The sequence below is a fragment of the Palaemon carinicauda genome, chromosome 11 (assembly GCF_036898095.1).
Source record: "Palaemon carinicauda isolate YSFRI2023 chromosome 11, ASM3689809v2, whole genome shotgun sequence".
Lineage (NCBI taxonomy): Eukaryota > Metazoa > Arthropoda > Malacostraca > Decapoda > Palaemonidae > Palaemon > Palaemon carinicauda.
In genome coordinates, this window is record NC_090735.1 from 77708296 (window position 1) to 77736232 (window position 27937).

The window sequence follows — 27937 nt, forward strand, 5'->3', positions numbered from 1 at the left end:
GGGTAGCCACTGGCAGCGATTTGTCCAGCAGGGGGATCCCCCTCTTGAGTGTACTCTACCCCTCCCTTGGGTTACCCTGGCACCCAGCCGGCTGCCGGCCCCTTGCCATTGGATGCTAGGTGTATCTACTCCTATCATGTGTACAATCTCTCTGGAGGGATGCCGGAGGGGTATGTGGTCTTACCCCTCCAATCTCTCCTTATCTTTCTCTCCATCTACCCTGGTGCCGGTCCCTTGCCGCCTCTACTGCCGGCGATACCGCCCTACACTTTGGTGACTCTCTTTCATAAGATACCCTCCCTCCTCTAAGTCGTCAGCCTTCCGTGTGCCGGGGGCTGCCGCCTTCCGTCGGCAGACAACCTATGATCCACCCCTCCCTTACTTAGTTTCAGTTGCCCTTCCTTTGGGCCGGCCTCTGGCATGCCGGCATTGATTGCCGGCGGTCTGGGTATACTACCATATACTTAATTATCTTATGAACTGATCGCCAAGCCGTCAGCCTTCGGCTGCCGGAGCCTCCGCCTCCCGCCGGCGGTCACCAAGTTGGTATTATGCTTAGATACTCAATGTGTCTGTCTTAATGCCTTACACCCTGCTGGAGCGGCCTCCGGCGTTCCGTCGGCCTGCCGGCGCCCTTCGGAGGCGCCAAGAGACATGCACCCCTTCTCTTACCTGTCGAGAACATGCCGACAGTCCTACACTGCAGCCAGATGGCTTAGCCACTTCCATATATAGGTATTATCTTACCATCCTAATTGGTGGCTGAGCTGTCTTCTTGCACATTACAATTTTCCAGCATACTCTGTGTGTCTTAGCACGGCCGGTTGCCGGAACCTAGATCTATACGGGGTCTCCTATTACCCTTTTACCCCAAGGAACTGAGTGGTCTCAGTCCCTGATACACCTCGCAGGCAATCTCTGCTAGAAACTTAGCTTCTACCCACCACGGTGATCCATTGCATAATGATAAGGTTACGGTAACCGACTGGGCGGGATTCACAAGTATGTGTCTATCTACTTCCTTTCCCGCTCCTATCCTCAAACATTACAATATTTATGAATTATTTAATGTTAGATAAAATTTTGACTACTGTACTTAAAATTTAATCTTAGAGTAATGTAAGTCATTCTTATGCCTTCCATATACTCATGATCTCTTTCTTTTACAGGAGGAGTATATGAAGTGTGAAAGCAACTTCTACGGAGTGAAACGCCCGGACTTCTATGGGCACAAGGCGTGTCGGACCCATGCCCCCTGCACCGCCAAGAAAGGCGACCTGAAATTCTGGGACCCGCAGCACTGTACAGTCTGCAAGAGTCATCTGGTCGAAGCGTTCGACAATCCTCTTTCACCGGAGGCAAGGGACAACGCTCGGGAGAAGCTACGCAAGTGGGTGCGTGGCTTCCAGAAGAACGCCACCGGACCGTATCTCGCCACCGAAGATTTGAGGGCCTTGCTATTTCCGAAGGCATCAAAAGACTCAGTGGTCCCCATTGATCAGATTCCCACCGTCCAGATAGTGGTGGAACCTGATATTGTCATGGCCCAGTCCATGCATGAGTGCCGTCTAGATTCCGACAACGCAGAACGTATGTCGGAAGTTTCAGAAGCAACGGAGAGGAACCTCATGGGCGAGGAGCTCGACTATGAGGAAGATCAGGTGGAATACCCTGATTCGGAGCATGAGGTCGCTCTCACTCCTACCCCTGCACCAACTCCTACGCCGACCGAGGAATCCCTTCCTTCGACGTCTGCCACCCCAGATCCTCTCCCATCAGGCACTCAGGAGGTCTTCAAGATGCTTGAAGCCCTCATGGATAAGAAACTCCGCGAGACCCACGAGCTATTCAGGTCTAACCTAGGAAGTTTTAAGCAATCGAAACGGATTTCGGTTAAGGACCTCCCTGCTTGCTCGGATACTAACCCATGGAGGTATGCTGAGCACATGCCGATCACCACGGGCAAGATCTTCATCAGTGAGAAGGTCGGCTCGATCGCGTTGGAAGAAGTGGAGTTCTTCCTGAATTTTGAGGCTTATCCAGACTGTTACGTCCGGCTCAGGTCCGAACCCACCTCTAAAGAAGAGACCGAACCGAAGGAGGTAATTGTGTTCGATCTCTCGAAGGCCCAGGCTATGCTAGCCAACGCGGTGAAGAGTAGGGGCTTCACCAATTCCAAGATGCCGGCGCTTAGCAAAAAGCACCCAACCTTTGTCGCACCGAACAATGCGACCTTCCCTTTTATAGAAAAGGCCTTCACTGCGGTATTGAAAGCAGTGGAAGAAGGGAAACCTTGCCCTGTACTGAAGGAGTGCAGGCCCTTCTCCCTGACTGTTCCCCCTGATGATAGACACTGGAAAGACGTCCAGTCAACATTCACAGTGGGGAAGTTAGAGCCTGACGTTGCCGGTCGTCAGTTTAATGAGGACCACCCGAAGCTCAACGATCACCCCCTTCGTAGGGAACAAGATACGAAGGAGAGGCTTGCCGCATCAATGTCCCTCCAGGTACAGCTTGAAGTCATGGCTGGAGACACTAGGATTCCGGACTTCTACATGGTCCTAGCCAAAACGCATTTGGCAACTGTAATGAAGGACCTGTACAGCTTCACTGGGCTCGCAGAGCCTGTCGTGAATTCGTGTTCGTGAATGCTACAGTGAAACACGAACCCTGGAGGCTGATTTCCTCCAATATCTGGGGTAAATACCTCTTTCCATCCTCCTTAGTGAAAGAGATCGCTGACAAAGCCGCCACGGAAAACAGGAACCTTCTCCATAAGTGGGGCATGTCGAAGAAAAGGAAATCCTCTCAGGACGATGGCCCTCAACCTAAGAGGAAACCTCAGAAGCCCAAACTCCAGCAACGTCAACAGAGACGGCAGTTTCCGGGACCCGCTACTCCCAGAGTGGCAGCTCAGCCACAACAGACCTTTCAGCCATTCACCCAACCGATGGTCTCGCAGTCACCGGTCTTCACCCCTGCATTTGAGCAGCACACCAGTACCTTTCGTCCCAAAGGTAGAGACTCAAACAGAGTTTCAGGCAGAGATGCGTCTCGCCGCCCCTCCAGAGGCAGAGGAGGAAGGGGAGCCAGCGGCAGAGGTAGCAAACCCTCGGGAAGCCAGAAGCAATGAAGTGCTTCCGGTGGGAGGAAGACTCCGCCAATTCCAGGATCGTTGGACCTTCGATCCCTGGGCACACAGCATCGTCAAGAAGGGACTAGGCTGGAGCCGGACACAACAACCCCCAGCCTTCCAGCAATTCTTCCAACAGTCAACCCCCCTCCTGGAAGAGTACGTCCTAGAACTTTTGAACAAGAAGGTGATAAGGAGGGTAAAGTCAACCAGGTTCCAAGGGAGACTACTTTGCGTCCCCAAGAAGGACTCCAACAAACTCAGAGTCATTCTAGACTTATCCCCCCTCAATAAGTTCATTGCGAACAACAAGTTCAAGATGCTGACTCTTCAACAAATAAGGACCCTCCTGCCTCAAGGGTCCTACACGGTCTCCATAGACCTGGCGGATGCCTACTGGCACGTTCCAATGAACCATCACGCTTCCTCCTACCTAGGATTTCGACTCCAAAGGAAAAGTTACGCTTCCAGGGCCATGCCCTTCGGGCTCAACGTGGCCCCACGGATCTTCACCAAGCTGGCAGACGCCATCGTTCAACAGCTCCGCCTTCGCGGCGTCCAAGTGATGGCTTACCTAGACGACTGGCTGGTCTGGGCGACATCGCCCGAAGATTGTGTACGATCCTGCAACAAAGTCACCCAGTTCCTAGAATATCTGGGATTCAAGATAAACACCGAGAAATCTCGCCTCTCTCCAGCTCAGAAGTTCCAATGGTTGGGAATCCATTGGGATCTTTAGTCACACCGCCTTTCCATCCCGCAGAAGGAAAGAAAGGAAATAGCAGGGTCTGTCAAAAAACTGCTGAAATCCAAACGGATCTCAAGACGACAGCAGGAACAAGTTCTAGGCTCTCTACAGTTTGCCTCTGTGACAAACCCAGTGCTTCGCGCACAGCTAAAGGATGCCGCGGGAGTCTGGAGACGTTCTGCATCCATCGCTCGAAGAGACCTCAAGAGACGGCTCCCAAACAGACTTCCGTTACTCTTAAAGCCGTGGTCGGAAGCAAAGGCCCTGAAAAGGTCCATTCCTCTTCAACACCCACCTCCATCACTCAACATCCACACGGACGCTTCGCTGGAGGGTTGGGGAGGTCACTCCCACCAACGACAGGTTCAAGGAACATGGTCTCCCCTATTCAAGACGTTTCACATCAACATCTTGGAGGCCATGGCAGTCCTTCTCACCCTGAAGAAACTCTCTCCGCCTCCCTCGATCCACATCCGTCTGACTCTGGACAACTTGGTGGTAGTCAGATGTCTCAATCGTCAGGGCTCGAGATCGCCCCAGATAAATTAGGTACTTCTTCCAATCTTCCGCCTGGCAGAAAAGAAGAAATGGCACCTGTCTGCAGTTCACCTACAAGGATTCCGCAACGTGACGGCGGACGCTCTATCACGGACAAACCCAATAGAGTCGGAATGGTCTCTAGACACAAGATCATTCTCCTTCATCTCTCGCCGAGTCCCGGAACTTCAGATCGATCTCTTCGCAACGAGCGACAACAATCAACTTCCGATATGTGGCACCGTACGAGGACCCCAAAGCAGAAGCAGTGGATGCCATGTCACTGGATTGGAACAGATGGTCCATGATATACCTGTTCCCCCCTCCCAACCTTCTGCTGAAAGTCCTCTCCAAACTGAGAACCTTTTAAGGGACAGCGGCCCTAGTGGCTCCCAAGTGGCCCCGGAGCAATTGTTACCCCCTGGTCCTGGAGCTGCAGCCCACGCAGATTCCCCTCCCGGGCCCAGTTCTCTCTCAGCAAGTACAGAAGTCGACTGTCTTTGCTTCATCACTGAAAGTCAGGGACCTTCATCTCATGATTTTCTCTCCCTAGCCGCAAAGAAAAGGTTCGGGATCTCGAAGAAAAGTCTAGACTTCCTCGAGGAATACAAGACCGAATCCACACGATGGCAATACGAATCTTCCTGGAGAAAGTGGGTCTCGTTCGTCAAAGCAAAAAATCCTACGGAAATCACCATTGATTTTTGCATGTCCTTCATTCACCATCATGGACAAGGCTTAGCAGCCAACACGATTTCTACCTGCAAATCGGCTTTAACTAGACCACTACTGTACGCCTTCCAGATTGATCTGTCCAGCGATATCTTCAATAAACTACCAAAGGCATGCGCTAGACTACGCCCAGCACCTCCGCCAAAACCTATCTCCTGGTCCCTGGACAAGGTGCTCCATTTTGCCTATAACTTGGACAACGATTCGTGCCCTCTCAAGGACCTAACTCAAAAGTTATCTTCCTTTTTGCTCTCGCCTCGTGAGCCCGAGTCAGCAAAATAGTGGCATTATCAAGAGACGAGGGTCATATCCTGTTCGCAGATACAGGAGAACTTACCCTCTTCCCTGATCCGACGTTTCTCACAAAAAACGAATTACCTACCAAGAGATGGGGCCCCTGGAGAATCTGCCCCCTGAAGGAAGATGTCTCTCTATGTCCAGTAGAGAGTCTCAAGGTCTATCTGCTACCTTCTCAGGGAGGGGGTGGACTCCTTCAGGAGTGATGCGGTGCCCTAAGAACGACACTTCGTTGGCGCCAAAGGTACACTTGTCGTACCGGACTACAGGGCCGTTTTGTTGCAGGCGATCAAGCACGATGCGCAGGTGACGGAGGTGGTCCTCTTTTGAAGAGGAGAACACAAGTATGTCATCCACATAACATACACAGAAAGGGAGGTCCCCTAAGATGCCATCCATGAGACGTTGAAACATGGCCCCAGCATTACGAAGGCCAAAACAGGAGTAATTGAAGGTGTATGTACCAAACGGAGTGGTGATGGCAGTCTTGGGGATGTCTTCTGGGTTCATAGGCACCTGATAATACCCCTTCAGGAGGTCGAGCGTAGAGAAAACTTTTGCTTTGTGCAGGTAGGAGGTCACGTCAGCAATGTTTGGGGGGATAGTGATCCGGTTCTGTTTGCATGTTCAGGCGCCTGTAATCCCTGCACAGACGGAGGGAGCCGTCTTTCTTCAGAACGATGTGTAAAGGTGACGACCATGGGCTGGAGGCCTTTTGGCAAAGGCCCATTTCCTCCATTTCGGCGAACATCTGTTTGGCGGCTGCCAATCGTTCCGGTGCCAGACGTCTGAATTTTGCGAAGACTGGGGGTCCCGTCGTCTTGATATGGTGATAAATACCGTGCTTGGCAGGAACTGTGGGCGTTTAGCGAAGTTCTGGACGGAAAACTTCCGGGTACGACGTGAGGAGGTGGGCGTAGGCATCCATGGGTGCGCTAATGTGGAGAGCGAGGTTAGAGAGGTGTCGACAAGTACGAGTCTGCGTTGACCAATAGTCGGTGGGCGACATCGACCAGAAGGTGGAAATGAGAGAGGAAATCCACACCGAGGATTAGCAATGTGATGTCAGCAACGAGAAACTTCCAATTGAATTTACCGTTTCCGAACGATAATGTGAGGTTCTCATAACCGTAGGTGGGTATCGCAGATCCGTTGGTAGCTACCAAGCGGACGTCGGCAAATGTAGACAGACTACGTCGTGTCTTGAAGAGTTTCCTTGGCAAAAGAGAACGACAAGCACCCGTGTCTACCAAAAATCGCACGCCCGTTCCTGCATCATGTAAAAAGAAAAGATTAGAAACACGGGAGGCCACCGCCGCGAGCGATGGCCTACTTACACGTTTTTTGGCCACTGACAATCCTCGGCACATTTCTTCGCAGTTGCCCCGAATCTGAAGTGGTAGTAGCAAAACTGCAGCGGATGGGAGGTAGTAAGTGGCTGTAGAAGTCGTTTGTTGGGGCGCGAGCGATTGGTGGGTGGTGGGCGGCTTTGTCGCTGCTTTGGCACGTCACGGTGTAGGCGTGTATGTCCTACGGCATTCATGTCAGCTTCGGTTGACGTTGAATAGGTATCCTCTTCATCAGGGGTGGAGGCGTTGATGGAGGTCTTGAAGTGGCTGTCCATGAGGGCATCGGCTTTGATCATCAAGTCCTTTATGGGTAAACTATCGACATCGGGTATGGCAGCGCGTATAGGTCCAGGTAAACGGCGTATCCAAAGGGCACGAAGTAGGTTCACCTCATGAGGAGAGCCGTCTGCAGCAGGTTGAAGGTGAGCGATACTGGTCATTTCCCTGAGGGCAAGCAAAGCCCTTTGGTCCAGCTTTGCTACATGGGCGGCTGGTGACGGCGAGTACTGCTGTAGAAGGTATGTTTTGAGGGCGTCATACGCTATTGGGGTGTCTCCTTGTTTACAAAGCCAGTCGGATATTTCCGGGAAGGTGTCCTCGGGTATCGCCGCGAGAACATAATCTGCTTTGGTGGTTGAGCGAGTCACACCCTTGATGCGAAACTGGACTTCTGTGCACTGAAGCCAAGCAAACGCCTCTCCGCTGGCGAACGGTGAAAGTTTCAATGGGGCAGCCGCAGCGCCAACTTCTGTAGAGTCCGTCATAGTACCAACAATGGGGGGGTGGGGGGGGGAAGGCGGTGGGAGTGAGTCGACTTCCGGGGTCACCAATATGACGGGCCGAGAGACGGTTGTGAACTCAAAGGCAGTGTGAAAGCAACCGAGTTAATTTATTATAGAACACTCTCTTTTATATACAAAACCTCAAGGCAACAGGAAATTACATGTTCGAGAAACAGACAATGTTACATAGGAGAAACGCAGACATGTTTATTCTGGTTCTTTTTAGTGCGAGGGAAGAGCGAAGATACAAGCATAATATATACAAAATTAATTATGTACGACCGTGTGACACATAGTTGGTACATACCACAAATCATGCAACCATTGTACAATATCATTAATCCTCTCTGTAAAAAATACATGAAAATATTGAAAAAAATACATTTTTGTAATGAGTTTATTGTGAAATTGCAATTTGACACATCTTGTTTCTCTGCCTCTTTATAATGGTAAAAAGGCTTTACATGTTCCAAAGGGTCCTTGAATACAATCCCTATTTCATTTTCTTGGTACTTTCTCTTAAATTTATTCCTATAACTAATTTATTTGCAAATATATTACATTAAGATCCGAGTAACACGAGTTAACATAGTTCACATAATCACAACTAGTTGATATTGAAACTTTATGATGACTGCCAAAAGTCTATGTTCATATTTTAATCTAGCCTTCATAATCACTGAGATATTCTTCATAATCACTATCCTGGCAATTCTGTTCTTCCTCAATGTCGTTATCACACTGTTCCATCTCCTTTGTAGTCTTCTCGACTATGTTTATCAGGGTAAGGGGAAGTACTGACCCACGTGACCACACTGGCTCCAAAATTACCTCTCCATTTTTTCTGATTTTGGAGACCAGAAGATTGCAATATATGCTCGCATGTAGATAGCAAGGCAATGGTTCACATGATCAATGAGCGGGATAAGGTTGTCTCGGCATGGTGGCAACTGGGAGAGGCCAATCTTACATTTAGTTGTCAGTTGCTCATCTTTAACAAACATCTTCCTTAAAATGATTCCACGTACAGTGTCAATAGAGTTTTGTTTGGAATAGCCATACATCAAAAACATAAACACCTCAATGTCACCGGGTTAGTGATATCTACATTCTCCTCTTCAATGAAGCATTCTATCAACAATTACTCTATTTTAGCATACTCTTAAGGCAGTCATTGGTTACGAGTCCAGCCTCAAGGTGGATTTCAAAGTAGCCTGAACCAATGCATTTATGACTAATCAACATGCTCATGTAGTTCATCATGGTTTTGAAAGGCCCTGGAGTTGCCACATGGTTCTTTTATTCTTCTGGAAATTTTCAAATGAAGGGAGTGCTTTCATGCAGTCTTCAAAGTCATAAGTACTGATAACATACTTTTGGCCAGCCTCCAAAGTAGCATTTTCAACAACCCCCTAATGACAGAATATTCAGTGAACAGCTGATTGATAGGGTTAAAATAGTTATTGGTCGACTTTTGAGATGGTTTTTTGCCAGTAGCTTAAATGAAGCCTCCAAATCCAGGGACCAGTTGTGTTTATTTATGCCATTGACAATTTGCATAAGCAACCACAATCAGTACTCTTGGATACACTATGAGTACCTCTTATTGGACTTAACGTAGCTCTTATTGGAAATTTGGGCCCTACTCGACCATAAATATGAAAAGGGGGCAACCTTGGTTGGGTTTCAACATTCAAATAATGATTATTATTACATTGCATGAGTGGGAAGGTTCTAACTTAGTTGGCCGTGTCAGTATTTGGTTTCACCTCTTATATGATGATCCCTCCATTGCTGTTCAGCACGTTTGATTCATGGATGTTTGTAGTTATTTTGCTCAAGTTGTCCCACTCAACATGAAAAACTTTATGGTCTTCACCAGTAGCAATTTGGAGAGTGAGAGAAGAGGAAGCAGCTGATTGATAGGGTTAAAATAGTTATTGGTCGACTTTTGAGATGGTTTTTTGCCAGTAGCTTAAATGAAGCCTCCAAATCCAGGGACCAGTTGTGTTTATTTATGCCATTGACAATTTGCATAAGCAACCACAATCAGTACTCTTGGATACACTATGAGTACCTCTTATTGGACTTAACGTAGCTCTTATTGGAAATTTGGGCCCTACTCGACCATAAATATGAAAAGGGGGCAACCTTGGTTGGGTTTCAACATTCAAATAATGATTATTATTACATTGCATGAGTGGGAAGGTTCTAACTTAGTTGGCCGTGTCAGTATTTGGTTTCACCTCTTATATGATGATCCCTCCATTGCTGTTCAGCATGTTTGATTCATGGATGTTTGTAGTTATTTTGCTCAAGTTGTCCCACTCAACATGAAAAACTTTATGATCTTCACCAGTAGCAATTTGGAGAGTGAGAGAAGAGGAAGCATTTAGGGCCTCTGCAAGTATTGTCTCAATTTCCAAACTAAAATCATATGACTTGAAGTGACCCAATCTATAAAGTTTATTGGTGAGATGCTTGCTTTGATATTGGTGGTGTATGGTACTGCAAAGAAGGATGTGTTTAGGTAACTTCCACTCTTTGTTTGTCTCAGTATGGTAGATGTCTTGGAGATGAAACAAGTTGAATAGATATGTGATTTATAATAGAGTGCAGTTAACTAGGTAGAATTTGATTGACTAGTGATATTGTTCTAAAGCTGTTAGAACACAATGGTGGTTAAAACTCAACTTATCTATCAAAAGTACCAGACGTCAGCTCTTCTAAGACTTTTCCCTATCTTCTTCACCCAGGATAAGAGTCTTTATTAACTTTACTAAGTCTGATGGGAGGTATTTTTCTGTTTCCCTGGCATTCAGCTCATCCACTGTAAGAGACCAAGGAAGTGGAAGTAAATCATTGAACTTCCCCTGAACAACACTATGCAAGTGCAAGGCAACATCCATGAATTTATATTTATAATCAAGCCTATACTGTATGCCTAAGTTGCTGCCTCTGTAACAGAGATTCTTATGATGTACATCAGGTTGTAGCTTATGCATACCTTATCTCCAGGCATTAGGTTGGTCAGGGCACCAACCACTCATTGAGATACTACCACTAGAGAGTTATGAGGTCTTTTGACTGGCCAGACAGTACTACACTGGATACTTCTCTCTGGTTATGGTTCATTTTCCCTTTTGCCTACACACACACCGAATAGTCTGGCATATTCTTTACGTATTCTCTTCTGTACTCATACACCTGACAACACTAAGATTACCAAAGAATTTTTCTTCACCCAACGGGTTAACTACTGCACTTTAATTGTTCAGTGGCCACTTTCCTCTTGGTAAGGGTAGAAGGGACTTTTTAGCTATGATTGGCGGCTCTTCTAGCAGAAGGACACTCCAAAATCAAACCATTGTTCTCTGTACCATGGTCTTCCACTGCCTTGGGTTAGAGTTCTCTTGCTTGAGGGTACACTCGGGCACACAGTTTTATCTTATTTCTCTTCCTCTTGTTTTGTTAAAGTGTTAATAGTTTATAAAGGAGATATTTATTCTAATGTTGGTACTCTTCTTAAAATTTTATTTTTTCCTTGTTTCCTTTCCTCACTGGGCTATTTCCCCTGTTGGAGCCCATGGGCTTATAGCATTGTGATTTCCAACTAGGGTTGTAGCTTAGCAATAATAATAATAATAATAATAATAATAATAATAATAATAATAATAATAATAATAATAATAATAATAATAATAATAATAATCCCTTGTGTAAAAGCAATGCACTTATTAATTTCGTTCCTTTGAACTCGGGTTTTTAGCTTATCACTACTGGAATCTTGATTTGGAAATATACAGTACTCGAGCTTTGATGATCTTTAATCATATAAATGATTCACATGTCTCGGCTTCAATGATCTATGACAGACCTTGTGGAAACGAGCTTCTCTTGCAAACAAATCTTTGTCCCCCACCTTAAAATATGAACGATTGTGTCTTATTTCTAGGGCTTGGGATTTTATGAGTCCAAGCTACTGCCTTCCCCTTGAAAGATGCAAACTGGAAACAGTGTTCAGTCCTTCCGGAAACTTTCATCTCAAGCTTTACGCGACAATGCATTCTGGTGGAAAAACGTTCTTGGAATAGATTGATAGTTTATAAGGGGATCAAATTATTGATGGTCCATCTTCTGATGCAATATATTTCAAGCAATCCTAGTGTTTAGTAAAGGGTTTATAACATCCCCGATGATAGTCCACACCATCAAGATTTTCCTAGAGAGAGCACCTGGTATTGTGAAGCGGTATGAATTTACCTTGTTGTATGCCACTAACAAGGAAAATTTATACAGGGGTTGGCTTCTGCAGTTCCTCTAAATTTCAATCATGATCAGTTTTGCATTTCTGTGCTTTTGACATATAATGATAAAGCCACGACCAACAACTACAATTAAGCGTACAGTACTGCAACCCAAGTGTTAGTCCTAAATAAATAGTCTACCTAAAAAAAGACATAATTATCCACAACCAGTTAATCACAATCAGGCAGAAATACCAACAGGTATCTAATGCACCACAAATAAAACATTACTCAAAACTATGGTCAGACTTTACTGTCAGTTTATGAACGTTAACACCGCCGCTTAATTTCTAAGAAGGTTGCTACAATTACTTTCACCTGTAAGAAAAAAAAAGAATGTTGATAATTATGTATAAACCATGAACTAATTTGCAAAACCATCAAATTATTCATCCGTATACAAGGGCACACTCACAGAGTAAAGTCAATATAAAACCACATTTTCTGAATACTTTCGGACTGTTTTCATAAAGAAGCATTAACTTTATATTCAAGTCAAATGATTCCTTTTGTTTTAAAAACTGCCAACACATGTACACTTTCCACCAAACAAAGTAGATATCCAAAAGATCTGTTTACTTAGCTGCAGGGTGGCTAACAATGAAGGGCAAGAATTTTAACTTAGTATCCCTTTAACATGATCTTTTGCCCTGATGACGTTATCAATGCACCAATTAGATAACTAATGATACCTTTTGAAAGTGGAGGTCATACCCAATCTAATGATACCTAATTTGTACCTGCAACCATTTATTTTTGTTTTGAGAAACTGTCTTTTATGTTGCCCCTACCCCTAACTTTTGCGTCCTAAGAAATCCAAGATGGCGGACAAAAAAGAAAAAAAACGGCTAAACAATCCACATGGGACATTTTTTGGAATAGGAGCAAAGGAAATTCCGTTCCCACAGACCTCGGGGAATGTAAAAATGCAAGTTAAAATGTATCATGGTGGTGCATAGGAACCTTATCTTCCTACGAGACTATTAAGCCCCATAAGTATTTTATTGCAATTGAAAGTCGTCCTTACTCTAGCTGATTAAAGCTTGTAAATTTGACCTGAGCCCCTATCATTACTACTCACACTTAGAAAGACCTTTTGCATACTTCTATTTTTGTTCAAATAATATTTGAAACCATTCTTTTCCTTATTTCACAGCATGTTACCGTCACCAAAATTTCCTTTAGATATTGATATATTTTGTTAGATAAAATTAGCTTCAGACTTGAGTCGTTAACTGTACTCCAGAAATGGTCTGACAAAAAAATCTGCATCAAATACAACACTTTTCGTAAACAGTTTTGTTTGATTACATCAGAAAGCCTACGTGCTCTCTCAACCCGTTCCTTTGTGCGTAGAGCCCTTAATTGTCTGTCCTGAAAGGCCATGCAATATCATATCTTTTGAACATTGTTCTGTGAATTTTTGATTGAAAACAGATTATTTTCAATTCTCTCCTAATCTTAAATTCCATTATTCTTGGGAATTTGTTTCCTAATGACTGAATATCTTGGGTCGGTCCTCAGTTGCCCAAAACGTTTGGTTCGATTTTATTCTTATTAAACTAAAAGTCGACAGATACTAAACAATATTCAGCAAAACTGCATATTTATTAAGGGAAGTTTTTAATTTTTTTTGTGATTCTTTTATCGTTTGGATCAAAGAATTAATAGAACAGAAAATCAAATATCACATTTCCATTATACTATATAAGACTGTTTCACTTAACAAATGTGAAATTCTGGATTTAATAACACATGAGGGTTCTTCGTTGAACTTTGATCATTAATTAAAATATGTTATTATCATTTTCCCTTTGTTTTAATACCCTACATATAATTGATCTTTAGCCTTATTGGTCTAGGCCCTTCCTTACTCAGTGTTAGTTAACTGAGAAGAGCAGGGATTAATTGAATAATTGTCTGGATAAATGACAAGTGGGTGGGTTCACACTCTAGAAGGCAGCACGGAAGGAGGGATTGGTTTCATTATGAGGTTTTAAGGTTTCATTAGAGGTATTCGTCTGCTGAGCCTCCTCTTTGACTTGCTTGAAATGTTCGCTTGTTTCGAAGAACACCTGTGTCGTCTACACTCGCAACCCTCTCACACATTCCTTTCCCGTTATTCAATAACGCCTTCTTGCCTCTTCGATTTAGATGTTAATTCGCTGTACCGCAACTGACAATGCGCATCAAAATCCATGGAAATTTGACAATAGGAAAATCTACTATATGCCTTTTCTTTTTTTTTAATAAACACATCATATCTCTGGAAGTGTATCTTACTTTTGGTTTTCGTGAAAAATACTTAAAACAGGCACCTCACTTCCTTTTCTTAGAAGACTGAAATACATATAAAACAAAGATGATTAATTAAGCGATTTCGACTCGTTACAACGGAAATGGAAGCCTCGCTACAAAAGGTAGAAAATCATAGGATTCGATTGATCGGATTAGATATATAAATCTGGTTTTGGTCCAGATTGCCCTGAACGAAGCTCTCAGCCCAAGCATGTTATGCAGTCAAGACTCCATAGAGTGCGGCACTTGGCTTGCGAGGCAATTCAGCTCCTAAGTGCAAATAGAGATCACCTGCAGTTACGATGTACAGAGACTCTTTAACTATGGTTAGTAGCTGTTCTAGAAGAAGGACACTCTAAAATCAAACTATTGTTCTCTAGTCTTGGGTAGCGCCATAGCCTCTGTACCATGGTCTTCCACTGCCTTAGGTTAGAGTTCTCTTGCTTGAGGGTACACTCGGGCACACTATTCTATCTTATTCTGCCTCTTGTTTTTTCTTTTACAGTTTTTATTGTTTATATATGAAAGGTATATTTTAATCTTTGTGCTGTATTTACAATATTTTATTTTTAGTGTTAATTACTTCTCTTGTAGTTTATCTATTTCCTTACTACCTTTCCTCACAGGGCTATTTTCCCTGTTGAAGCCCTTGGCCTTATAGCATCCTGCTTTTCCAAATAGGGTTACAGCTTAGCAAGTAATAATAATAATAATAATAATAATAATAATAATGCAGTTATGGATCGAGGGAATGTTGCAAACACCTTTGAATAATGCCTACAGTGCACCTTGGGAAATGCTCTGACGTACCTTCCTAATACCCGTGACTACGTGCGGATGGTTAAGAGTACGAATGTGGCAAACGGAATTAGTAAGGATTTTTTTGTTCCGAAGAGAGTACGCAGGCAGTACGGAAACTGCGGATTTAGTAGGCATGTTAATACAGTACAGACCTATTCATTTTGAAATAAGTAAGAAAAAACTGGTAGGCTACTATTGTCTATGGAGTATATGCTAATAAACAGTACTGCAAATAGCTTGTTCAAAACTTTTGTGATCTTTAATTTCCATAGTTTGCAGTATATCAAAAGTAGCAGTCCGCATAATTATGAGTAAGTGAAATTATATATGATATATAAAAGTTATATCTAATTGCAATTCTGGTCGGAGTAATTCAGTTTATACATTTTAATTATTGTTTTTCCTTGAGTTGATCGATTGAACACGGAGAGAGAGAGAGAGAGAGAGAGAGAGAGAGAGAGAGAGAGAGAGAGAGAGAGAGAGAGAGAGAGAGAGAGAGAGAGAGGTTAAGTTACAAAATCAGAACGAAATTTTTACTAACTAATGTTCTTATTAATGTTAGAAAATAGCCTAACGTTTCCCTGAGAATTTAGCCAACCGTAATTATTCCATACACTGACGTTCTACGTAGTATTTGACACGTAAAAGTGAACTGCTTTTTTTTCCTATTTCCAAACCCCTGAAACACAAAAAATCGGAAGTATCCCGTTCATAGTCTTACACGTAAAGTAGGGCAACAGAAGAACAAACGAACGTATTATTTTAACGAACCAAATTTATATTACGTCTCTCTCTCTCTCTCTCTCTCTCTCTCTCTCTCTCTCTCTCTCTCTCTCTCTCTCTCTCGGGGGCAGATATATGTTTTTTGTTTAACGAACTAAATTTATATTACGTCTCTCTCTCTCTCTCTCTCTCTCTCTCTCTCTCTCTCTCTCTCTCTCTCTCTCTCTCTCTCTCTCTCTCTCGGGAGCAGATATATGTTTTTTTTGTACCAAACGATAAGTTTTTTTTTCATCGCATGCCGTATAATCATATTATAGTAGACTTCGTGTCAAAGGACAAAAACCGATAATTTCTTTACATTTCTGTATAACGTAAGGTCTGTCATGTGTAGGAGAGCCGTTAAGTTGTTACTGAGAGGCGAGGTGAATGCAAATAACTTTATTTCAATGGATAGCGAGTTTATATGCAACAAGTTCAGGAGGTCACAAAATTCCAAACAAAATAATTCATGAACAGACAGGCTTAAACAGGTTATGGTAACAGTGAGGCGTAGAGCGAGATATATGATAAAAAAGCAAATATCGTTACAGTGTACGAGTGTGAGTGAAACACGTGCGATACATGGCTCTCCCCCTAAAAAGACATACATGTGAAATAGGGTGAAAAAGGGGCGTACTGTAGGCAGGTCATTTTGCAGGAGATACGCAGGTTTTAGGCAATCAATGGAGACCCAGACTTCTATGCCACAAATGTTGAATAAGAAAACCTTCGGATTGTGACGGATCCCAAGGAAATAGCCAGTGGCGTTAATGGTGGCTTGCTAGTGTCGCGCACAGAAACATTCATTGCAGAGTGTAAATCTGCTGGTATGTCTTGCTTAGCTGGGGCTTGCAAGCCTGGTGGTGGGGAGTAAATTTTCCCACAATAGGACGTAGGGGTTGGAGACTGTCGGAGGAGGCTGCAGATGGAAAGACATCCAGGGCATATTTAGGAGTGGTCCTCAGTCCCAGGAGGACCCAGGGAAACTGGGTAAACCAGTTGGAGTCATTGCAGCTGGACATCAAAGCTACTTTGAGGGTGCAATGTAAACGTTTAACCATTCCGCTTTACATTTCCTGATGTAAAGTGATTCCCCGGAGATTTGCTAACGATGTTCACAACTGAGAGGTGAAAATGGTACTCCTGTCATAAGTAATATGCTTAGGGATACCAAATCTTGCTATCTATCCTGAGACTAAAGTAGTTGTACATAAGGCGGACGTTGCAGTTTCCATGAGACGGGCTTCAGGCCAACGAGTGGAGTGGTCCATGATGGTAAGTAGGTAACAATGTCCTTGTAATGTTAGTAGGAGACCTACTATGTCAACATGAACATGGGCAAAACGATGTTAAGGTTGAGGAAAGGTGCCCACTTCTGAGTCCTTGTGTCAATGTTCTTTTGATGTTTGTCATGAATGACAGGAGCAGACCCAATCTTAGCATCCTTAGTAATGTCATGCCAAATGAACTTCATCTTCAGTAGCTGTGCAGTATATTAGTGCGAGGGATGTAAAAGGCCATGAGGGAAACCAAACACCTGTCGGCGCATGGGAGCATGTATCCATGGTCATGGTCTACCGGTACTGACATCACAGAGGAGGGTGGTGTTGGAGTCGTCGAGGGCGTTTGCCTCCCAACGGAGGGATGTGTAGGATGTCCCACATTTATGGTATTCTGAATCTTTTCGTTGGGCTTCTGCCAAGGCATTGTAATCCAATCCCAGGTGAATTGAAGCCAATGTGTTTCTTGATGGGGCATCAGCAAATAGATTAACTTTCTCAGGGATATGTTGAAGGGTGCAATTATATTCAGCCATGGCGGAGAGCTGTCAGCGTTGACAGGTGGACCAGGCATCAGACTGTTGAGTGCAGACGTGCACCAGAGGTATGTAGTGTGCGAGTGTAGAAGGTCGCACTTTCTAAGAAGTGGCAAAAGTGACGGACAGCCAAATGCACACTTAGTAATTCGCGATCAAAGGTAGAGTAGCCAGATTCCTCCTTGGACAATTTCGCATCAAGTGCGTGACTCTCTCAAGCAGTAAAGTAGACTATGTTCTTGCAGCACAGCCTGTTTAAGTCTATGTGTTCATGAAGTATTTTGTTTGAATTTTTGTGACTTTCTTGTCCTGAACCTGTTGTATATGAACTTGCTATCCATTGAGACAAAGTTAGTGGCATTTACCTTGCCTCTCAGTTACAACCTAATGGCTCTCCCACACATTTGATGAACCCTGAGTGACAGGGGTGACCACTGCCATAAGTGATGGCCTACTTACACGTTTTTTGGCCTCTGACAACCGTTCTCACATTTCTTTGTAGCAGCCCCGAATCTAGAGTGGTCGTAGCATAACTTTGGCCGATGGACATCAGTAAGTAGTAGGAGGGGTCGTTGGTTTGGGCATGAGCAAGGGGTGGTATATGTGGGTGGTGGGCGGCTTTGGCGCCACTCCGGCACATCACGGGGTGAGCATCTGTATCCTACCGCATTCACTTCAGCTTTGGTCGATGCTGAATAGTTGTCCTCTTCATCAAGAGTGGAGGCATTGATGGAGGTCTAGAAGGTGGTGAAGTGGCTGTCCCTAAGGGTGTTTCCTTTGGTCATCATGTCCTTCATGGGCAAAATATCGACATTTGGGATAGCAGCGTATAAAGGTTCAGATAGGCGCTGTACCCAAAGGGCACAAAATAAATTCACTTTATGAGGAAAGATGTCTGCAGCAGGTTGCAGGCAAGCAATACTGGTCATTTCCCTGAGGGCAAGCGAAGCCTTTTGTTACCACAATGCTTGTTGAGAGGGCTGAAAAGCTTGGCTATCCAGGAGTTTGGCAATGGTGAGTTCTGCTCCAGGAGGTATGTTTTGAGGGCGTCGTACGCTATAAGGTTATCACCTTGTTTACAAGCCAATTGTAGATTTCTGGGAATGTATCCTAAGGGATCACGGCGAGAGCATAATCTGCTTTACAGCTCGAGCAAGTCAAAACCTTGATGCAAAGCTGGACTTCAGCAAGTTTGAACAAGGCAAACTCTTCTCCACTGGTGATGTGCAGCAGTTTTATTGAGGCTGCGTGAGTTGAAGAGTCAGGTTTGGTGGCAGCAACATCAAACAGTAGGGTAGAGCAGCGAGGGGGATGGCAGGAAGGAGCAATCCTCCAGTGGTCTTCAGTTGTGCGGGAGACCCATTAGGAAGTATTTGAGAGGCGAGGTGAATGCAGTTAGCTTTATTTCAATGGATAGTGAGTTTCTATACAACAGGTTAAAGACAAGAAGGCCACAAAAGTTCAAACAAAATAATTCAGAAACAGACAGACTTAAACAGGTTATGTTAACAGTGTGGTGTAGAGCAAGATATACAATAAAAAAGAAAATACCATTACAGTGTATGAGGGTGTGTGAAACACAGACAGTACAGTTATTACTAATGAGTAGTTTTACATCTTTCGACGGCTATCTATCGTGGAGCCATTTCTCAATCAAATAATCACTTCACAATGAATATAAAGCTGTTTACACATACTGTAGGATGACAGTATTATTATTTAAAGTAAAATAATGTAACAAAACAGATTTTTGAAAAATTAAACTATAATCACTTCAGAATTAATGGAAATAATTTTTCTGTTGTTTAAAAGAAATTGAAGCAAACTTCTGAAAACTTTATTGTGTAATTTGTCGTAAAACAAATAAACAGGGAAATGTAGGTTATCATAGAGAGCTGTGTGTGTTTATCAATCGCCGCAGAGAGGATGGGAGCCTTGGATAAAGTATAGATAGCCATGGATGCCGTTCGAGGAGACTAAGAATACAACACGAAATCTTCGCCTTCACGTGGATTTTTCAATCCACTGGTGCAGCGAACGCTTATAAAATTAGCTGACCGATGACAGCTCATGTTGCAGTCAAACGCAAGTTTTGGGTATGGAAAAACTACGCTTGGAGTGAGGATTTGATGAGGATGGCTGCAGTTGTTCCATCCGCAGCCATTCTCACTATTCATGCATAGGTATGATCAGTGTATTAAGGAGGAAAAATTATAATCTGAAAAATAAAAAGAAGAGAATTTGCAGACTTGACAGTTAACAAGTATCTAAAACTAATAGTTGAGGTATTGCTGATCACTGAAAATGCAAAAAAATAAAATATAAAAAATCAGGTTGTTACAAAAAAGCACCTGGAGTTGTGGGAGGACGACAATCCCTTACCTCTACATCACTACAGCTATGTGAAATACTTGTGCATTTTAAAAGAGTTGTTCCATTTATATTATAAAATAGTACTTAATACTTTAAACAGGTCACCTATCAACAACGCTTTGATACAGTCATTTCATTTGAGGCATCTTACTGCAATGCTTTGACACAATACTTTCAATATAGCATTTCACTGCAATATTTTGATACAAAGCTTTCATCAGGGAATCTTGTTTTAGTCTTTTGATACAATGCTTTCATCAGGGAACCTCACTGTAATGCTTAGATACAATGATTTCATCAGGACACCTCAATGCAATGCTTTGATACAATGTTTTAATCAAGCCACCATATGGAAATGCTTTGATACAATGCTTTCAGTAGGGCACCTCACTGTAATACTTTGATACAACGCCTTCATCATTTAACCTCATTTCAATGTTTTGATACAATGCTTGGTTCAGGGAACTTCGTTGCATTGCCTTGGTACAAACATTTCATCAAGGCACCTCAATGCAATGCTTTAATCAGGACACCTCATTGCAATGGTTTGAAGCAATATTTTCATCAGGACAACTCATTGCAATGCTTTGATTCAATGCTTTCATCAGGGCACCTCATTGCAGTTCTTTGGTGAAATTATTTCACCAAGACACCTCATTTCATTTCAATACTTTGATACAAAGCTTTCATCAAAACATTTCATTACAATAAAGCAAGTTTCAGCACTACACATTTCAATCATCATCAAGGCAAACATGACTAGCAATTAAATTTTTATAGCTATTGCTGATTTATTATCTAGCTTAACTTCTTTGCCATTTAAACTTTTAACCATCTCTCCGTTTTGACATTTTTCATAACATGGATTACTGGGGGTTGCGACCCCCTCGCATTTGGCCCCTAATTGACCTAGAGACCCGGCTTTGAAGCAATGTTTCAATCAGGACAACTCACTGCAATGTTTTGATTCAATGCTTTCATTATGGCACCTCATTGCAGTTCTTTGATACAATTATTTCACCAGGACACCTTATTTCGATACTTTGATACAATTCTTGCATCAAAGCATATCATTAAAATAAAGCAAATTTCAGCACTACACATTTCAACCATCATCAAACCAAACATGACGAGTAATTAAATTTTTCATATGTATTGTTGATTTATTATCTGGCATAACTCCTTTGCCATTTAAATTTTTAACCATCACTCTGGTATGACATTTTTCATGATATGGAAGACTGGGGGATATGACTCCCTTGTGCTTGCCCCTAATTGAGCTAAAGACCTAGAATACATATGAACATGCCGCTTTAATCTGTAGCTTCTGAGGTCATGCCAAGGGTCAAATTTGGGCATTTAGTTTTTTGCCAATAACACCTATACTAATCAAGCATTAGGATTTGCAGCATCATGTTCCTCTTGTTAAGTCACATCGAAAGGGTTATTTTTTTACCTCAAAAGGTCAATTTGAAAATTTACCTCATTTTCAAGGTCACGGGTTTTGCACCCTTGGTGGGCATTGTGTGCTACTATCAGAAAGAGCTACCCCAAAGGATAAAGGTTCAACATGTTTTATGTCTTGTGCGTGATTTTGGGACCGGTTGCTCCTTTCATCTCGTTGCTAGAGCTGAAAAAATATAATCCATCATTACACATTTGGCATGACCTAGCACGTGCCACATTCTACCAATTGACCGGAGACCGGCGCCATAATATTTTCTAAATGCTGGCGTGTTGAACAGTAACTAACACGCCCCCTACCCCCACAACCACACACCCCATATCAATTGGCCCAGTCATTTTGCCTCCAGATCTGACAATGCTTAAACACAGGCTCAACTTTTCTTTTGCCACTATATCTAGAAGAAATTTCTGGATCTAAAAACCTGTTATTTCATATTTCTATTTATTCCAAATTTTGACAAAGCATATAACAGGGTACTTCACTACAAGGCTTTGATAAAATGCTTTCACCATGGCACATCACTACAATTCTTTGATATAATACTCTCATCAGAGCACCTCAATACAATGCTATTAATAGGGCACCTTACTAAAATACTTCAATACCATTCTTTCAACAAAGCACCTTAAAACAATGCTTTGATACAATGCTATCATCAGGGCACCTCACTATAATGCCTCGATACAATGCTTTTATCGATGCACCTCCATGAAATACTTTGATACAATGCCATCTTCATAGCTCCTCATTACAATGCCTTAATACAATGCTTTCCTTAGTGCACCTCACTACAAATCTTTGATACAATACTTTCAGCATAGCCCCTCACTACAATACTTTGATACAACGCTTTCAACAGGCAACCTCACCACACTGTTTCAATACCTTGTTGTTAAAAGAGCACCGCAATACAATACTTATATACAATACTTACAACAGGACACTTTTGTACAGTACTTTCATACAATGTATATAACAGGGCACCTCAATACAATATTTTTTATACAATGTTTTGAACAGGGTACTGCAAAACAACGTTTTTATACAATACTTTCAAAAGGATACCTCACTACAATGATTTTATCAATACACCTAATTAAAATGCATGTATACAGGATTATCAACAAGACACCTCGCAAAATGCTTAGATACAATGCTTTGAACAGGGTGCCTCGATATAAAGCTTTTATTAGTGCACATCACTAAAATGCTTTGATACAAAGTTTCCTATAGGGCACCTTACTACAGTGCTTTGATACAATTCTCTCAAAATGGAACCTAGCGATAATGCTTTTGCCAGTCAACCTCACTACAATGCTTTGATACAAGGATTTTAACAGGGAATCTTACTGCATTGCTTTGATACAATGCTTTCAACAGGGTACCTCACTACAGTGCTTTGATACAACAGTTTCAACAGGCACCTAACTACAATACTTTTATCAGTGCACCTTACTAAACTACTTTGATACAAGGTTTTCAACAGTGCCCATCACTACAATGCTTTTGTCAGTGAACCTCCAATAATGCTTTGATGCAAGGTTACCAACAGAGTACCTCACTATAATGCTTTGATTCAAGGTTTTCAACAGGGTACCTCACTATAATACTTTGATAGAAGGTTATCAACAGGGTACCTCACTTTAATGCTTTGATACAAGGTTACCAACAGGGTACCTCACTATAATGCCTTGGTACAAGGTTATCAACAGGGTACCTCTTTATAATACTTTGATACTAGGTTATCAACAGACAGGGAATCTCGCTATTCTTTGATACAAGGATAGCAACAGGGCACCTCATTACAATGCTTTGAAGCAATGTTTCCATCAGGACAATTCACAGCAATTCTTTTGATTCAATGCTTTCATTAAACCATTTCATTACAATAAAGCTTTCAACAGGGTAGTTCATTACAAAGCTTTGATAAAATGCTTTCATAATGGCACCACACTACAATGTTTTCATACACTGCACTCATTAGGGCACCTCACTACAATGCTTTGATACCATGCTTTTAATAAGGCACCTTGCTAAAATATTTCAATACTGTGAAGAATTTTCTTCACTACTCCTCTTCTTCACAGTTTACTATTATGTAGACATTGTTATTGTTCTTGATGTCACGGCAGGGAGAATGTGAGTGATGATTCTTCCTTAAGCGAGTCTCTTATGATAAATATTTTTGTATTAATTAATTTACCTTATGTATTTAGGTACTTTGAATTTCTCTCTGCTACAACTTACGTCTGCTAGTCTAGGAGGGATGTTTGTCCACACACGTAAGCCCGATTTGCTAACTAATTTTTAGTTGCCTTATTTATTTTGTATGCAAGATGTTTAGAGTTTGGATTACCTATGGTCACCTGGAGTCGCAAGATTACTCCTTGTATTCTAAAAAAGAGTATTGCTTAAAACTCACAAACCAAAAGTATTTCAAGCCTGTCCTAAATTAGAGATGGCGTCTCAGAACCATTGGCCTACGCATTGAGATGCGCTGTTGTTGGGAGAAGGAAGCCGGACGCTGGCGATCTGAACTCGACCTCACAAAGTTCTAGGCCACACTACTGCCAAGGGGGGTCAATTGCTCCTGAGTCAACTTCATGCTCCCACTTGCTCCCACTAGCCTGTCCCCTTGTACATTGACGGATCCGGATTCCAGGAAGAACAGGGACAAGTAAAAGCCTTAAGAGATCACATATATTGAGGAGAAGCAGCTAGTCCCATAGAGACCTCAGCTGGAAGTGGCCATTGACTCCGCTAAACCACTGCAGTATGCCTAGCGAGATAAAACTGAAAACCACCATTCTCTGGACACATCTGCCCAGGATCAAGAATCTTGTCAGTTTAATTAATGACCATTCCCCTTTTAGATAAGTTTCCATTTGTCTCTAAGTTAAGTTTAGGTAACATTTTGGTTACATTTTTTGGGTTGCATGCATGGAATTTAATGTAATTATGCTTTATTTGCTATTAATTGTCTGAGATCACTGAAAACGTGTTTGGACCTCATAGTAGCCTACTGCATGGGTTATTTACCATAAGATTTGGATTTTATTTATTCTGTTTGAGGGTAAATCCCACGTGCTCATTCATTCTATTGTTTTCAATGTTTTGTGCTGTAAATTGTAGTTAATACATCATTTACTAATTTTGCCATTTGACGTCATTATTGAGTTACTGATTCTCCTCTTTACTGTAATAAAGAAATTAGAATACAGTAATAGCTTGAGATATGAATGCACTAAGATATGATTTTTTAAAAATACGACAATGCATTGTCTCTATATTTGTGACCTAAGATACGAAGATTTATTTGAGATACGATTTCAAAAACACGCGACGACATCAGTAGATGGCAGAGTGTTCGTTCAGCTACTCGAGTCAATCCGAACGCTCACTCGGCATCCGAGGTTACCCGAACTTCTCTCTCTCAGTGTGTTCATTGTCGTCGTATAGAAAACGTGTTGTTGTGTGTTTACGATTCTCGTGTGTTTTCTTGTATTTTATCAACATTTAGTAATATTTATTGTGTGAACCATGGGTCCTAAGTCTAAGGATAAGGAGGGTGATAAAAACAAAAAAAAAAAAACAAGAAAATGACCTGAATAGAAATAAAACATGAGATAATAGGAAAGCATGAACGAGGTGTGAGAATCTGTGATTTGGCCGCTGAATATGGCCACAACGTGTCCACCATATCCACCATTCTCAAACAAAAGGACGCAATAAAGAAGTAGTAGCCTTCTAAAGGTGTAACTATTTTGTCAAAGTTGCATTCTGATTTGCATAATGAGATGGAGTGCCTACATTTGATATGGATAAAGGAAAAGAAACTGGCTGGTGACTCGGTTACAGAAACTATAATTTCTGAAAAGGTTGTTGTCATCTTCAATGACTTTAACGGAGTGCAGCTGAGGAGGGAGGGTATTTATCGCAAGACACTGGATATAGGTTTAAAGCCAGCCGTGGCTGGTTTGTAAATTTCAAAAAACAAACTGGCATCCACTTAGTCGTTAGGCATGGGGAAACAGCAAGTGCAGATGTGAAGGCTGCTGAAGAATATATTCAGCGCTTTAATTCTCTTGTTGCCCAGGAAGCCTACATACCTCAATAGGTATTTAATTGTGATGAGACAGGGCTTTTTTGGAAAAAAATGCCAAGGAGGACCTATATCACCGCTGAGGAAAAGAAGCTTCCCAGACAACCCTGTGAAGGATAGGATTACTCTCGCCCTTTGCGCTAACACTACTGGTGATTGTAAGGTGAAGCTGTTGTTGGTGTACCACTCCGAGAATCCCAGGTCCTTTAAAGCCCATAAGGTGTTGAAAGAAAAGCTACAGGTCCTGTGGCGTGCTAATAGTAAGGCCTGGGTAACACGGCATTTCAAGTGGATGAGCCTAGCCTTTGGTCCTGCTGGTAAGAAATACCAAACAGAAAATGGTCTTCTGCTTAAATGTCTCCTTCTGTTGGACAATGCTCCTGGTCATCCTCCAGGTCTTGAGGATGACATCTTGGATGAACATAACTTCATTAAAGTGTTGTATCTGTCAGCCAACACGCCATCTATCCTCCAGACTATGGACCAATAAGTGATATCAAATTTCAAGAAACTCTACACAAGGCTCCCATTCAAACGGTGTTTCGAGGTTACAGAAAACACCACCCTCTTTTTACGAGAATTTTAGAAAGATCATTAGAATATCGTAATCTGCCTTAAATTAATCGATCTTTCCTGGGAATGTGTTACCAGAGAACCTTGAACTCAGCCTGGCAAAAGCTATGGCTAAATGTTGTTGCCGAGTACAACTTTGAGGGGTTCAACCAAACACCAGAATTACATGTTGAAGAAGAAATTATTTCTATTGATCGTTCCATGGGGCTGGAGGTAGATGAGGCAGATGTTGTGGAGTTGGTTCAAGAGCATGCTGAAGAACTCACAACAGAGGAGCTGAAGGAGTTACAGGAGATTGCTCACATGGAGGTGATGCAGGAACTCAGCAGTGAGGAGGAGGTTGAGGAAGAGGAGGGGCTAACTTCAAAAGAAATTCGTGAGATCTTCAGCATGTGGCAAAAAGTATATGATTTTGTTGAAAAAAAGACACTCTGAGAAATTGCATACAGGAAGAGCTAGTGCCTATTAAAATGATACATGTGTAACACGCTTCAGAAAATTATTAAAAAGAGGCAAAAGCAGACCTCTCTCGATCACTTTCTTATAAAACGACCATGCAGTCCAAGCGTTTAAGGTGAGAAGGTCAAAAGGGCCAAAACTGATAGTGGAAGTGATTATCCTATGTAGAAAAAAGAAAAGCAAAAAAAATTACAAAACGAAAAGCCCAAAAAAAATTAAAAAAACGAAAAGACAAAAAAAAAAAATAAATACAAAATACAAAGCAAGGAAAAAAAGTGTGTGTGTGTGTGTGTGTGTGTATCGTAGGTTAGACTATGCTGGCTCAGCCATCTCTCCCTGCCTCCTCCTCCTTCTAGCTCACCTTCATCAGCCTCCCATCCCTATCTCCATGGTAGTTGGTTACAGTTTTATTTTTTATTTTTTTTTATTCATCCTTTATGTTACATGAAGATTTAAATATTAAGCATTTAGTATGTTCATTCAACGTTTTTAATTGTGTATAATCTTGCCACTTTCTACAGCTACCATATCGTGTTTGTGTGCGCTGGTAGCTTTGCTTCTCTCCCTCCTTCCTCCTGGCATGCATCCCGTACACTGCTAGCGCTCGCCTAGGCCGTGATTACAACTCTATTTTTTTATTGTTTTTTACTCTTCATTCTTAAAAAATGAAAGCCTTAAATATTAAGCATTCAGTATGCTCATACAAAGTTTTAACTGTGTTTATTATCTTGCCGCTTTCTACAGCTACCATATCGTGTGTGTGCGGGGTAGCCTTGCTTCTCTCCCTCCGTCCTCCTTGCATGCATCCCGAATGCTAGCACTTGCCGAAGTGGTGAGTAAACCTCTATTTTTCATTGTTTTCTTTTTAACATTTATCATTATATATCAATTTCTGTGTTATTACCATTGTATTTATCTTTCTTTAGTGATTGTAGAATGTAATTTAAGCATAATTTGAGCTTATTTTGGGCACATTTCTTACCCTTGGAAGAGATTCTGTTTCCTTTAATTCAAATGGGAATAATTATTTTGAGATTCAATTTTTTTTTTTTAAATACGTCGGCGGTCACGTAACAAATTAAATTCGTATCTCAAGGTATTACTGTAGTTTGTCGATATTGTTACATTTAACCCCATTATTTGAAGATTTTACTTTAAACCAACCTATAATTTAGTACGGGTGAGTTGTACCCAGGATGTTGAGAGACACCTAATGTAGGTATAGGTAAGTTGGTATAAGCGAGTGTATGCTTCTTTAACTTATTTCTTAGAAGTTGAAGATCCCCATCTAACTTTACTTAGATAAATCACTGCTCCTATCCATTGCCTTTGTCTATGTTAACATAAATACCTGTCCAGCCACATTGTAGAAAGTGTAATGCCCAGACTTGAGTTGGAAT